Source organism: Pipistrellus kuhlii, unplaced genomic scaffold (genome assembly GCF_014108245.1).
Source record: "Pipistrellus kuhlii isolate mPipKuh1 unplaced genomic scaffold, mPipKuh1.p scaffold_m20_p_5, whole genome shotgun sequence".
Taxonomy (NCBI): Eukaryota; Metazoa; Chordata; class Mammalia; order Chiroptera; family Vespertilionidae; genus Pipistrellus; species Pipistrellus kuhlii.
This window is the reverse complement of record NW_023425551.1, coordinates 67,783,104-67,798,694: the sequence shown is the minus strand read 5'-3', so window position 1 is coordinate 67,798,694 and position 15,591 is coordinate 67,783,104.

Genomic DNA, 15,591 nt, shown 5'->3' with positions numbered 1-15,591 from the left:
ATGGCTTCCTTGTGTATTTGTCTATGCTTTTGTGGGCCTATATTTGCCAAGACTCTCAGCAGAACCTGTCTCTGATACTTTCATGTAAGAGTGTGGGCTTGACCCGTGGACAAAGAACATTGATTCTATTGGCCACTGCCCCTTCTTTCCATTAGTTCCATGGGCAGATACACAAGGAAATAAGTCTCTTCCAATTTAGAAACTACACATTTTATTCAAACCTACTCCCTGATGATATATCTAAAGTGTCTTGTTCTGTCTGTGCTTATCCTCTCCAGGAATGGAGTTTGTGAGGCAACTATCAAAATCACTATTTGTGCTCCCATTTCTGAATTGAGAAGACAAGAAAGGTGATGGAGGCCACTCAAAATGCCCACGTTTCCCTCAGGGAGAGATTAAGAGTGTGGCTTTGGAGGCAGAGAGACTTCAGATTTGGCACCAATTCCATTGCTGGCTAAGTGTATTACCTTGGATAAGTTACTTAACCTCTCTGAGCTTCAGTTACCCAATATTTCAGATGGGGACCATGAGAATAACTATCTCTTAGGGTATTTATGAAGAGTAAATAAGTGCACATAAAGAACCTATCCCAGTGGTCAATACAAGCAAATGATAAAGAAGGTTTATTGGTATTATTATACTTACCACTCTGGAGGACCACCTGCCAGGGGTCTTATAGAAAATAAATACAATCATACCAGCAAAAGCCCTTAGCACAGCCTTTGATCTGCCCTCAAATTTTTGGTATGGCAAGGGGGAAAATATGTATTTATACAAAATCCATGGATTTTAATTAGTGAGAAAAAGAAACTCTCTTTCCAGTTCCCATCAGGATGCAGGTGTGAGGTTCTCTTTTACACACCCTTCTGGTTTCTATTTGCCATCCCTTTGTTCTGACACAGGCTGGGTAGATGGGCATATTTCCAAAGCTGAAATGTCTCAATTTGGTCAAGAGTCAAAACTTTGTCTGTAGTTTATCTTCTGATCACATGGGTTATCCCAGGAGGCTGGAGACCACCCCGAGACTTCAATTTTGGCACACAAAGCAAACTATCATCCTTGGTAGCTGAGAACCCAGGTAGCAGGAATATATGCCTATTGATGCATAAATATATAAGCAGGCAGAAAGCCAGGGCTCTGAGCTGGTGGTGAGTCAGTCTGAGCCCCAACTACCAACAAGACTGAGAGTTACTTGTCATGCAGAACCTTGAGGCTCTGAATATTTGAAAGGATTTTCAATCTAAGCACTTCTTAGCAGGTAATAATGCCACCTAAAGTTATCCTAGCATTAAGTTCTTTACAGAGAGCATTCACATAAACTATCACAACCATTATGTGATGTGTGCAATGCAGAGACTCTCATCCTCACTTTACCTTGAGAAGGAAATATAGTTCAGATACTCTTAAGTCAGTGGTTCCCAACCTTTTTTTTTTTTTGGCCATAACCCATCTAAGCATCTCTAAAATCCAGATGTCCTACCCCCCTGCAAATAACATATGATTCTTATTATTTAAAAAGTCAACTATTCACATGGGGGAAGCCCAAAAGGCTATTAAGTTGGTCTAAACAAGCTTCTGAAAAACATGGCATCAATGAAAGAGAAAAATAAAAGATCTGAAGGAGAAGTCACTAAGAAATTGTTTAAAAAATAATATTATGAAGTGATATGAAAAATAGCAAATAAAGTTTCAAAACATAACGGAACTGAAATGCATAAATATATCACAATATATATTTATATACTGTATACAAGGCCTCTAGAACCATAAGAAATGCAAAAAATTCACTGTTAATAACTCATTCTTGAATTGAGTTATTAAAAACCAAATCCCCCCCTCCACCCCCCACCCCCATGGGGCATGTGCCCCACATTGGGAGCCACTGCCCTAAGTGCTTCCAAGTATACACTGAGTTGGTGTCAGCCTGGAACATGAAAAGGTGCTATGGCAGCAATGGAGAAATAGGAGAGGTATAAGGAAGGAGCCCCCAGGAGAGAGTCCCCCCACAATGGTTAGTCAAAGAGGGTCTGCCCCTCCTTTTTGGGATGGGGCTTCCTTGTAAAGTGAGTTATCTTTGTGGTCCCATGGATCTTACAAGCTGTGCTGATGTCTACTGAATCACAGCCCATCTCAGGCATCCTCAGTTAGCTTGTGTTTCCATTTCTGATGGGAAATCTCCCCTGTGGCTAATTGCCTACCAGCTGCCAGTACTCTTGCTCCTCTATGAAAAGGTTCTCACACTTTTGTGTGCACCAGACTTATCTGTAACTCTCGTTACAAATGAACTATGGATCCAATTGTGAAATCTTATATTTAAGAGGTAAATAAGGATGGAGGGTCTGGGGGAGCAGCTGATTGGTGATTCTCTCTCATCATTGGTGTTTCTATTTCTCTCTCCCTCTCCCTTCCTCTCTTAAATCAATGAAAAGTATTTTTTAAAAACTGAGGGGAAAAGAGACTCTGGATGGGAGTGTGTGTGTGTGTGTGTGTGTGTGTGTGTGTGTGTGTTGTGGACTCACTTGTGTATAAGAACTAGCTTGAAAGAACTTAATGAGTGTATCCTTTCCCACCTCTACATTCAATGGCTTAGTATATTAAAATGGTCTATGGTGGTAGTCCCCCCGCTTAACACCCCCCACACACACACACAAATTTTGTGCACCGGGCCTCTAGTAAGTTATAAATGGGATATTTGGGTAGAAAGATCATGACTGACAACCTTGATTGCTTCATTCTGTTTTTCCTTCTTAAATAGGAAAAAAAATGCAATTTATGCTTCCCCTTCTCAGGAAAACTTAATTATATAATTATATATTACTAGCAAGTGGTGCAGCTCATTCAATAGTAAGAACCACTGAGCACCTACCAGCTCTGTTTTACTGAATAAAATAAAGCCCAACTCTTTTGGGAAATGCACAACATTTTAATTCTTTGAAAATTTTATGGAATTGAAGGAAATTCCATGTAAGTGAAGCAAAGTGAGGAGAGAGAGAGAGAAGTAAAAAGCTTGTACTTAATTTGAAGCTTAATTGGAGACCCTCAAACAGAGGGGACATGTTCAGATTAATGTTTCCAGAAATCACTGGTTGCTGTGTGAGAACTTACTGAAGAGGGAAAAAGTGAAATCTGAGCTTTGAAACTCATATTTTTCTTAAATTCTTCAAAGAACTTTCTAAAATTCCCTTTGGCCCCTTTTACACAAGTTTCTTCCTCACAATGGTAGGGATCCAGATCTTTAAGGCAAATACTTGGGGGAATTGCATCACTGAAGAATTGATGAAATCACCTCCAAAGCTATATGTTATAAGAACTTATAAAGTATTTTTTTATTTTTGAAGACATCTGGTCTTCTTTGACCATTAGGCCAACATTCTAGACTTCAGGTTAAAAGACCTTCACCCAGCATTATCCAACAGAATTTTCTAAATGAGAAAAATATTCCCTATTTTCATTCTCCAGTATGGTAGCTGTTCTCCACAAGTGGCCATTTCAAATATGGCTAGTGTGACTGAGGAGTTGGATTGATAGCTTTCCTTAATTTAAGTTTAAATTTAAATAGCTCCATGTATAGAATAGCTACCATATTGGAGAGTGCATATGTCTCTGGCCATGCAGGTGACCTCTCAGTGTCCTATATTTGTAATAATACTGACTTGTTAAGAGAGGAGAGGACTAAATGTTACCTGTTAAAGGCATAAAGCTTGGTGTCTAGCAGCTCACAGAGACACGAGTGAAGCTGGGTTCAGTAGTTCAATGGAGCATGATTGAACTGGCTCATGAGAGCCACCTGTGTGCATCTCTTCCCAACTCTGAGTTCATCGATATCACACTTTGTCGAGGTGGGAATATCTATGCCATGAAGATCAGCAACCTCCACATTGGGGATCCCCACGAGATCCAGTTAAAATTTTATCAACACACCACTGTTGGATGTATTTAAAAAATATATTTATTTATAGTCACTTCTACCAAGACTTTAATTCTTTCACTTATCTTTATACTTTTCCTTATTGCTACAGCATTCTGTTCCTCCCCTTCCCTAGACTCCTCAGCTTCCTTTGCTTCTGGGTTTTCTGCTGTCTGGAAGGAACTTCTGCCCAAGAAAGACTGTGGCCTTGTTCTTTCTCTTTGCCCTTTTCCTTTAATACAGCCTGCACACTTACAGTCATGTCAGTTTGCCTATTCTTTCTTTCCTGTGGAGAAAGCCACCAAACTGGATGTAAAATTTAGTCAAGGGTCAGAAAAACAACAACAACAACAACAACAACAACAACAACAAAAACCCCTACATGCATTGAGTCTCTGTCCCTCCACACCCTTATCTTAGGTGGGTACTTTCTTTCATCCTCAGCTTTTACAATCACCAGTAAACTGCTTTTTGTAAAATGTTGCAAATTACATCCCTGCTTTGCTCCTGTCTTACCATTTCAGTAATTTCAACTTGTGTTCCATCTGCAAACTAGACTTAAAAAATTATATATTCATATTATTGATGGCTTTCTTTTCTCAGCAATATGTTTTAAAGCTAACACTCCTAAAATAGAAGCCTCTAAATCCCACCTCAGCCCCAGACTTAGTAAACTTCTGCAGATAGTTTATCACTTAAAAAGCTTAAATTAAAGATGATCCTGAATGAGGACCTTTTGCCTTCAAAAGTGCTCGAGCCTGTTTTGACTTGTGAGTGCTGATCTCTGCCAACAGGTTAACCCTGATTAACTTCCCAGGTGTGATTCCATCTGGGTGAACTCTAAGAAAGTTTACTCCATTGTTTTTCAAAAGACTTTTATTTTTTTATGGCATTAGAATCCCTTCTTCAAAAATAATTTACATGGAAATCCAGTTTGTAAAATAGGTAAATGCTGAATTTTTCTGAGTTTGGTGTGGGCAGCAAGTCCACCCAGAAGGAGGGGGGCCTCAGACAGAATGGTTTGAAAAACATTGATGAACTTGATTTATTTTTTTAAAGACAGTTCTATTATTCACCAGTATTTTGCATCCATTCTGTTGGTGGGCAGTCTTTCTAAACTATACTCTACTTTCTCTTTTAAAACATTATAAATCTTGGTTTCCCATGCCAATAATTTATATAACAATCAAGAGATCAAACAGGTCTTAGGAATGTCTTTCCTGTCATGGATAACTTTTTAAGCTCTGCAATTTTGTGGTGAAATCCATCAAAATTAGCATAATGTTGTTTGGACCTTTATAATGTCTCTTTGACTTGTACTTTCTTACCAGTATATGGAAATCAGTGATGTAATAAATTACATGACTTCATATTGATGATCACTTTTTGATATAAATGCAAAATTCATATTTTAAAAAGACTTCAATTCTCAGGGACTTCAGGATAATCCCCTGGAAAGAAAACATCAGCAATTTCAAGTGAATTGATATTTAAATCTTAAAAGTTTGCAAAGTATTTTGGAAGATCTAGATGCATGTCTCCTTGTCTTTCTTCTCCTCCCATATGTTGTTACTACAATTTTATTTCCATAAATGAGGAATAGTCTCAGTGGAAAATTGGTCATGCCATCCAATTATCATCAGAAAAAATGGATTAATGTAAACAATGCTGAAATCAAAAGGATTACTGTATTTTCCCAAATCAAATTGTTTTGTTTCCAATAAACTGACTGTTCAAGTTCATTCACATGGTCACTTCGCTAGAGTCATTTTATCCATTGGCTTCTTTGGATTCAGGGCTAGGAACTATGAGCTTTGTAAGGGCTTGTAAGTATAGGTAATAAGAATAACAGAAATCCATAGATATTTGCAAAGCCATTCATTTTAACATCTTAGCCCATCAAATATTTTCTCAAAATATAAAGAGAACTGCTAAAGCCACACAAAAAAGAAAGAAAACTTCTAAATAAAAATGGGTAATTGTTTAATCATGTCTCTTAAAGCTAAGATTGTGTTAACTAGTTTAATGCCACCTTCTACATTATATGTCAATATAACCTTTAAAACAAAAGAACAAAAATGAATTATTTATTCTTCATAAAAATCAAGATTTAAAAATGGACAAAATTTTTTGAGAGAGTTCACAGCATAATAATATATTTAAAGCAGAATATTTAATGTAATACCTTCACTAATAAAAGAATGAGATGCAAATTGACTGTACCTTTGCAATGCCCACCAGCCAATCAGGAGCAAAAATGCAAATTAAGTCAACAAAGAATATGCATACTCAGGTGTGAGTAGCTGGGGGTGGAGTGGGATGCTTGTGTCATCACCATGGTGACAATGCAGATGCTCCTCATTTCCCCAGCCACTCTGGACCTCTGTGTAGAGTGGGAAGGAGGAAAGGTGGCTCAGGCCAGAGTGAAGGTGGTGCTGGCAGCCAGGGTTGGAAGGCCCATTCTTGCACGAATTTTCATGCATCTGCCCTCTAGTGTTTCTTATGAAATCATATAGGGCCTCAATAGGAAAGATCTGAAAAGGTATTTTAAAAAAGATCTCTAGCTCAGCCAGTGTGGCACAGTGGTTGAGTGTTGACCCATGAACCAGGAGATAAGGATTTGATTTCTGGTTAGGCACGTGCCTAGGTTTTGGGCTTGATCCGTAGGGGGCATGCAGGAGGCAGCCAATCAATGATTCTCATCATTGATGTTTCTATTTCTCTCCCCTTCTCCATTCTCTCTGAAATCAATAAAAAACATATTTCAAAAAAAAAGATAAAATTTGCCTAAATTGGTTTGGCTCAATGGATAGAGCATTGGTCTGTGGACTGAAAGGTCCTGGGTTTGATTCCGGTCAAGGGTATGTGCATTGGTTGTGGGCACATCCCCAATAGGGGGTGTGCAGGAGGCAGCTGGTCCATGTTTCTCTCTCATCGATGTTTCTAGCTCTCTATCCCTCTCCTTTCCTCTCTGTAAAAAAATCAATAAAATATACTTGAAACTTTTTTAAAATAACAAAAAAATAAATTAAAAAAGACCTCATCTTAGCAACCAATTTGCCTTCGCAGATTCATAAACCTATAAGATTACTAAAAAGTACTAAAAAAAAAGTTTGTATATTTTGCATATGCATGATTTTTCTAAGGAGAAAGTCTCTAACTTTCCTAGTCTTAAAGGGATTCATTCATGTACCCCTCTTCCTCCCCCCCCCCCACCCACACACACAAAATCCTGCCCTTAAACCTCTTCTTGGATCAAGCCAGACTCTCAAAATATTATATTTTTATTATATTTTTAGCTTTGCCTTCCCCTGCCATATTCACTTACCTCCTTCTCGCTTAAGAATAAACCAGGCTCAGCTGTGTTTCAATTTTGAACTCAAAGTTTGGCTGAAGTTTTGAGAAAGATACTTGTGAATCTTTAACTACATCTGCTTGGAATGCTGAGGACATTATTTATCACATAATTGAGAACCTTCCTAAGAAGACCCATTTGAGAAAATTCCTTTAGAGATAATCTTTAAAAAAGACTTAGCGTCTCCCAAGATACTAACATTTTTTTTTTTTTAAAGAAAGTCTGGAATCAATTCTGAATGTCAAAAACATGTGAGGGTGTGTGCTACCTGCATAGGCATGCCTGTTCCTGCCCCACTGGTTTCTGGTTTGGACTTTCTGCCCTTGTTGATATTTCTCTTTTTAGCACAAAATTCATGCACGAGGGGGCAGTCTCCCTCAGCCCCACCTGTACCCTCTCGCAATCCGAGACTACTGGCTCCTAACTGCTCACTTGCCTGCCTGCCTGATCGCTCCTAACTGCCTCTGCTTGCCAGGCTGATCACCACCTAACTGCTTCCCTGCCAGCCTAGTCATCCTCTAACTGCCCCCCTGCTGGCCTGGTCACCCCCTTACTGTCTGGAAGGAAGTCAGATGTTCGGAAGATGTCTGGTCTAATTAGCATATTACAGGAAGTGCCCAGCTAGCTCAGTTGGTAGAGCATGAGACTCTTAATTAGCATATTACCCTTTTAGTATAGTTTATATTTTTTATTTATGCATACATCATTGGTGTAAGCCTCCTCAAAAGAGAGTTAAGGGAAAAATAAGTAAATACTTGCAGTTGGGGAAATTAAATTTCATGTTAGCAGCTACCCTACAGTAATAGAGCCCATCCCCAGGTAGTACTCGAACTCAGGGCTCTCACATACCAGATGGGTTATTTTGGTGGTTTGCCATATAGATGGCTCAAAATACTCATTATTGGAAAGCAGCACAACTTGAATGTAGACCTATAGGAACCTCCCCTCCCCTTTATTTCTTCCTAAGTTTTGACACTATTTTCTCTTTAGCTCTTTGGAAATGTTGCCCTCTTACTCTAAGCAATGTGTGGTGACTATAAAATCTGTTTTTGTTTTTGTTTTGTTTATAACAGTATTTAGGAAACTTTGGGGAAAAGAAGGGTGAGACAAAAGTAGGGGCAGAAAGACTTAGGTTGCATATCTTCCTGGTCTATGTCTCTTGCAGAGAGATAAAATATTATAGTGCTTAAGAACATGAACTGTAGAGCCACAGGGATTTATGCAGTCCTGCTACCCATGTGATCTAGGGAAATTATTTAACCTATCTGGCAAAGTGAGGATAATTATTACTTATCCCATAAGGTTGTTGTGAATATTTAGGATTTAATATACATAAAGCACTTACAACATAATACAATATCAGTAAGTATTATATTTTATAATTAGTGCCAGAATCCTATCTAATAAAAGAGTAATATGCAAATTAACCATAATTCTGCTATATCCACAAGCCATGCCCACCAGCCAATCAGGAGCAAATTTGCAAATAAACCCAACCAAGTTGGCTACAGCCACAGAGAGCAGGAGGGAAGCTTGGGTTTCCCCAGCAATGGAGGAAGCCAAGCTTTCCACCTGCCCTTGCTGGCCTAGGCCTCCACTCAAGGCTACAAAGTTTCAATGATAGAAGATACATAAATCCAAACAGAAATGGCGGCAGCCACAAAGCTGGAAAGAGCGAGAGACTAGGGTTGCCCCAGGCAATGGAGAAAGCCAAGCTTTCCACACTGGCTGGCCCAGGCCTCCACTTAGGGCTACAAAATTTCAATTCTAGAAGATACATAAATCCCAACAGAAATGGCTGCTGCCATTGAACAAGCAGAAAGTTTGGCTCTGCTCCAGGCTACAAAGTTTCAATTGCAGAAGATAAATAAATCCCAGATACCAGGACCTCCACTTAGGTTGCCAGGGGTGTGGCTGGCCTGCAAACCACTACAAGCCCCTTACCCAGGCTGCCCCATGCCCCAAGGGAACCCCCCACCCTGATCCAGGACACCCTTCAGGACAAACCAGCCGGCCACCACCCATGCACTAGGCCTCTGTCCAATCTAATAAAAGTAATATGCAGATTGACCATCACTCCAACACACAACATGGCTGCCCCCATGTGATCAAAGATCCTGTCCCCATGTGGACACAAGATGGCTGTCACAAGATGGCCAGTAGGGGAGGACAGTTGGGAGGGACCCAAGCTGGCAGGAGAGAGTAGTTGGGGGGATCAGGACTGCGGAGAGGGCAGTTAGTGGTAAACAGGCTGGCAGGAGAGCAGTTAGGCATCAATCAGGCTGGCAGGGGGGTGGTTAGGGGGTTATCAGGCTAGCAGGCAGAAGCAGTTAGGGGCAATAGGAAGGCAGGCGGGCAAGCAGTTGGGAGCCAGCAGTCCTGGATTGTGAGAGGGATCCCAGTGGGATCAGGCCTAAATAGGCAGTATGACATCCCTAGAGGGGTCCCAGATTGAAGAGGGTACAGGCTGGGCTGAGGGAACCCCTTCTCCCCCCATGCATGAATTTGTGCACTGGGCCACTAGTTATAAATAAGTAGTGCAAAAACATTTTTACCTTGTAGAAAGAGACCATTTAGGGAACGTAAAATAGTCACCTCTTTCTCCTATGAGGACAAAAAATTAAACTCAGTCCTTCATAAGACACTGTATTTTCACCAGAGCAAAATACAGTGGAGCCCTATCTGGTCTGGCTCAGTGGATAGAGCTTTGGCCTATGGACTGACGGGTCCTAGGTTTGATTCCAGTCAAGGGTACATGCTGGGATTTCCAGCTCAATTCCCAGTAGAGGCCATGCAGGAGGCAGCCAACCAATGATTCTCTCTCATCACTGATGTTTATCTCTCTCTCTCTCTCCCTTCCTCACTGAAATCAATAAAAATATATCTTTAAAAATACAGTGGGTACAGAACATGGGTTAAAAAAATCCAGATATTATTTTGCATATAAATCAAGATCAGGGACTGAATTTCAAACCATTCCTCTGATACCTGCCCAAATCCATTTTGAGTGACAGCAGAAGGGATGGAGGAAGCTATGGGAATAAGTAGTCAAAATCGCGTGCACAAGGTTGTTCCAAATTTGGCTATTGGAGTGAAGCCACCTGGAAGGTTTGGCCTTGTGTGTTTGGGATCCTAGGCAATCTCTCCAGCATTAAAGTTGTGCTTCAGGGAACAGAAAGAAGTAATGATTTTTGTATCTGTAAATAAGGCTGTTGCTATGTGTGAGTGGCAACATTCCATAGACATTAACTATTTTCACTTTCTTGTGGTCCAACCATGAATTACAAAGCGCAAAAGGGTGTTCCCTTTCCAGTTGAAAATAGCTCTTGGCAACATTTTCTGACAGTTCTTCAACGCGCCACGCCACGGGACCTGTCACCTCAATCATTTTGCTTTCTCTTTCATCCTCCCTCCAAAGTGATTTTAAGGAGGGAGGGTAACTGATCAGATGAAGCCGAGGGATATGCTAGCATGTTAATAACAACCTGTCAAAACCTGGAAAAACCAGATGCAAACACATTAGATGAAGGGTGAGGTGGGCTCTTAAATGTCCATACCTTCATTTACCTTAAACTCTGCACAGATATCCCTCTCCCTCCTCCCATCCTGAGAACAACACATTTTTCTCATCTTTATCACCATTATTATGAAAATCTATAGCAAACCCTCTTTTAAAAGAAGTTCAAGGCTCACAACTCATAAAAATTTACTCTTTTCCTTCTTAATCCCAAAAAGAATTAATGAAGTTGCACCTGGAATATTCTTTATTGGGAGAAACATAATCACACAATTAACAAGTATTCTATAGGAATTTCAAGTTAATGAAGCTCAAATCTTCAAGTGAGCTTTGCTGTTGGCACTGGAAATAAGTGGAAGTCTTGAGAGATGTACTTAAAATAGGCCATTTTGGCCCACGCATTGCTCCAAATGCTTTACTTATATGAATGAATTTAGACCTCCATTACAATCTCATGAACTATGCTTTCCACCATTTTATTGATAAAGAGATTGAGGCACAGAAGAATTAAAGATATTGCTCATGCTTGTACAGATAATTCAGTGCTTGAGGTAGGATTCAAACCCAGGCAAGTGTTTCCAAATGTTCTCTCCCCACCCTCCCCTTACAACACCGCCTCTTGGCAGAAACACAGAGTGCTAGATGGTGGTAAATTCTCCAGACAGGAAATAAGTGAGAATTTCTTAAGGCTTGTTCTCCTCTCATAGATCACTGGAATAGAAATATAGAAAGCTAACGTTGCAAGGTACCTTAGAGACCACTCAGGCCCAGGGATATATCACAGCTGGTTGGTGAGAGATTCATGGCTCAAAATCTGGCTTTCTTTCCCCTTGTCCAATAGTTCATCTCTTATACCATGGAAGACTAATTAAAGTGAGCTTCATTGGGAAATATTCCTGTAATTTTTTTCTTCTTACTTATTCTGCTGCTTGAAGCAATATTTCCTACTTTAGAAGGTAGAAGGAAGATCGGTAGGTGGTCAAGACACCTGACTCTGACATTTGTAGCTGTGTGAAACTAGTCAACACCCTTTACCTCTGGGACCTTATATTTCCTCATGTATACAATAGTAATAAACACCTGCCTTTTTTCCATGTCACTGGGTTTTCTCAAGCATCAACATTTCTAGGTCTCTAGATCTTTGCTACTCAAGATGTGGTTCACATACTAGTGACACAGAACCATTGATGGTGATCTGGAAATAGAGGATCTCAGGCTCAATTTCAAATGTACTGAAGTGGCATCTTCATTTTAATAAGTTCTTCAAGGGATCTGTGTGCACATTGAAGTTGGAGAAGCTACAGAGCAGGGAACATAGGCTTGAGAAGGGTAAGCAAATGGCCAGAAGTCATATAGCTAGAGACCAGGTCTGGGTACTTCTAAAAATTTTCTCTAAACCACTAGGGCTTCCAGTTTTATTCTTTAATTTCCTTCAGGAGTCCTGGAGTGTGGGGTGTAGGTGGAATGCTCTGGGCTACAAGATTGGACCAGTGACATAAGTACTGACCATGGAAAAGTTGGGGAAGGTATTGGGTAAAGAGAGAGGGCTACAGGACCAGCATCCATGAGCCCAAGGAAGATGATTTATGGTTCCTTTTCAACCTGCCTTCTATCTTCCTCCCAGGATGTAAGTGAGATAATCATAGGTTTATAGCGATGAAATGGAACTCCTGAAGCCAATCTATTCCCCTGCCTTCAGGCAGTGGTTCATTTAAATGAGACAATTTTCTTCCTTTGTTTAAAGATCATAAGAAGAGGAATTTCCAAATCACTCAAAGTTACCTATGACAGGGGTTTACAGGTCGGGTAGTGATTAATCTTTTTGTAATAATAAACCCAAATTAATTTCTAAGCATTTATTGAGTTCCTATATTGTGCCCTGTGCTAAAGTTGGTGTGGCAAATGTGTGTTTTCAATTTTGTAAGAAAGCTTGCACTTACATTTCTTACTATATTCTCAGATCAACAAGAGTAATACAATTGCAATCATAAAAACCTAGTACAAATATATTTTAAAGTTTACATGGTAAATACCAGTAATCTGCTTCATTTTCTGCCAGAAATGAACCATGTGGCTCTACAAGTCACTAGACTTATGGTGTTCAATTTTCTCTCCTGTATACTGAGGGGGACTGGTGATGCTGTCATCATGGTTGCTTAGCAGCCTGAGGAATTCAGATCCTGAGCTCTGTGGTGGAGACTGTGAGGGTGACAGGAGTTCAGGAGAGGAGTGATCCTGGAGGGACTGGTTTATTGAGGCTCTGGGGAGGGAGAGGAACTGAATTTGCTTCCAGAATGGGTCGCCTTGGACTGTGGAGAGGAAAAGGCACTTCTGGAAAACAGCTTGAGATAGAAACGAGCATCACCTGATGTGTGGCTGGTGAGGGCCAGCCGAGGGCACAGTCTGGAAGTGAAGAGTAAGGCCAAGTTACCTAAAATTGCATTTGAATTTGAGGTGTTTGAGTTAAAGGTGGCATCTCATTAACAACAAAGCAAAAGAAAAGGGGGAAAAGAAAACCAGAGAGATGGGAATTATCAATACATGAATAGGGCATCTATAATATCTCATTTATATGAGGCCCTGGTTAGGTGCTTTAACTATATAACCTTCACAATCACCCAGAAAGTAGGGCTTTCTTTCCCTATCCTACATATGATGAAATGAGATTCAGAAAGATTACATTATTTGCCTCTGAACACCCTATAAATAAATGGATTCACCACCCCACTGTCTGCATTGTAATAATTTCAATAATAAAGATTTTTTTAAAAAAACTAAGCCAAAAATTATAAATAGTGGATTAAAAAAAGGGGAATATTTTGGAAGACATGAAGGGAAAGTAGGTTGGTTATGGGATTTCATGAATAAATAAAAGATGACTACAATGTTCGGCATATGAACCTCTGGGAAATCCTTGACTCCTAATAACAAGTAGAAAGAGAAGCTGGTTGGCAGAGGAAAGTGACCAAAATCTTAGAATGTGGAGTCTGAGGTGAAAGTGGGCACCCCAGCTGGCAATGTCAGAGGATGCTGGTGTAATGGGCACAGGAACCTTGGCTTAAAGGCTGGGCTAACAAGGAAACTCTGGGAATTGTGAGTGAGGAGAGATCACTGAAATCTTCAAAGAGAGGAACTCCACATTGACGATAAGAGAGAGGAGCAGTCTCAGAGGTCTGTGGGAAAAGCAGGAGAAGTCTGCATGGGAGACAGAAAGCATTCAAGGAGAACAGAAGAAAACCAAGAGAGAGGGCTGTCTGGAAGCTGAGGGAGCAGTGAATTGCAGGAAATGAAGCTAAAGCAAACAGGGCAGGGGTGCAGGGGCACCTGGGCCTGTTAGTTAGAAATTCTAATTACAACAGGGAAGTCTCTTAGAATTAAGACAGAAAAATCACCGGGACCGGTTTGGCTCAGTGGATAGAGCGTTGGCCTGCGGACTGAAAGATCCTGGGTTCGATTCGGGGCAAGGGCATGTACCTTGGTTGCGGGCACGTCCCCAGTGGGGGCTGTGCAAGAGGCAGCTGATAATGATTCTCTCTCATCGATGTTTCTAACTCTCTATCCCTCTCTCTTCCTCTCTGAAAAATCAATAAAAAATATATTTTAAAAAATAAAATAAATAAAAAAGAATGAAGACAGAAAAATCCAACTATTTTGTATGTGCATCATTTTTTTTGTTATTTCTTCAGACAAATAGTACAACTGTGATCCTCGGATTTTCTGCAAGATTAGCAGACTTTGCAGAACGGACTCTGATAAAACTTTATACTTGAGAACAATATCTTACTCCAGATTTCCACAGCTGCTAATTGCTGAATGGTCACTAGGACTCATTTGATACCCATTTTTTGAGCTCCTCCTGTGAGTGAGGCCCTGTGCTAGGCACAGCCCTGCAGACAGCCAGGCAGAGTCTCCCTCTCCCCTCCCATCCAAGCCATGTTATCATTAGCTCAGCTAGACAAAGGGAAAGGATGCCCCTGGGAGACAGAGGAGCCAGCTTCAGCCTCTCCCTCTGCCTTCAGCATCAGCAGAGGCTGGAGATGCACGGCAGCTTGCTCCCAAACGGAGTGACCCTGGATTGCATAAAGAAGCCAGAGCTGAATGTCAGCTCTCACTCAGGAAGCCGTTCTCCCCAAGGCAGCTTGGTGGGGAGTAGCGGGGCTGCCAGATTCCCCTGCAGAGATCATCTGTTGGGATCAGGTGGGTGTCACCCCAGCAATTGATACCCTGGGAGAGCTGCTGGGGCAGGAAGGGCAGCAAAGGCACTGGGCATCCTCCGACTTCTTCTTTGATGAGTTCCTTTCCCTCTCTAACAGAGGGCTTGCCTGCCTGCTTTGAAAAGGTGAACCCAGTCTGCTTGAAATGAGTGCAGAGTCCACTACACATGACATTTGTCCCTTCTCCCACTGACACTCATTCCACCGACCAGTTTTGGGACATTACAGTAGCTTCTTTTTGCAGCTCTCTCCCCATTCCTGGCCCCATTCCAGCTACAGTACTTCTATGCACAGAAGATTTGTATTCTCTGTGTTTTCATACAGGCGGCTAAATGCGGGGAGAAGAGAAAAACCTTTAAACATACTAATCCTCTTCTATTTTTCTTAGTCGGATGAAAATTTCCTGCACTTTTGTTCCTGTAAACGCAAAATTATCCTCCTGCACCGTTGAGGTGGCGGCAGTTCCCGAACACAGTTATATTTTGCAGATAACAGGATTAGCTGGGATGTGGGTAATAAGTTGGTGAATCTCCCCCCGGCCATTTCTCAACACTGTGAGAGCACTAATCCTTTATGCTTTGATGTCTTCTAGTTTTCC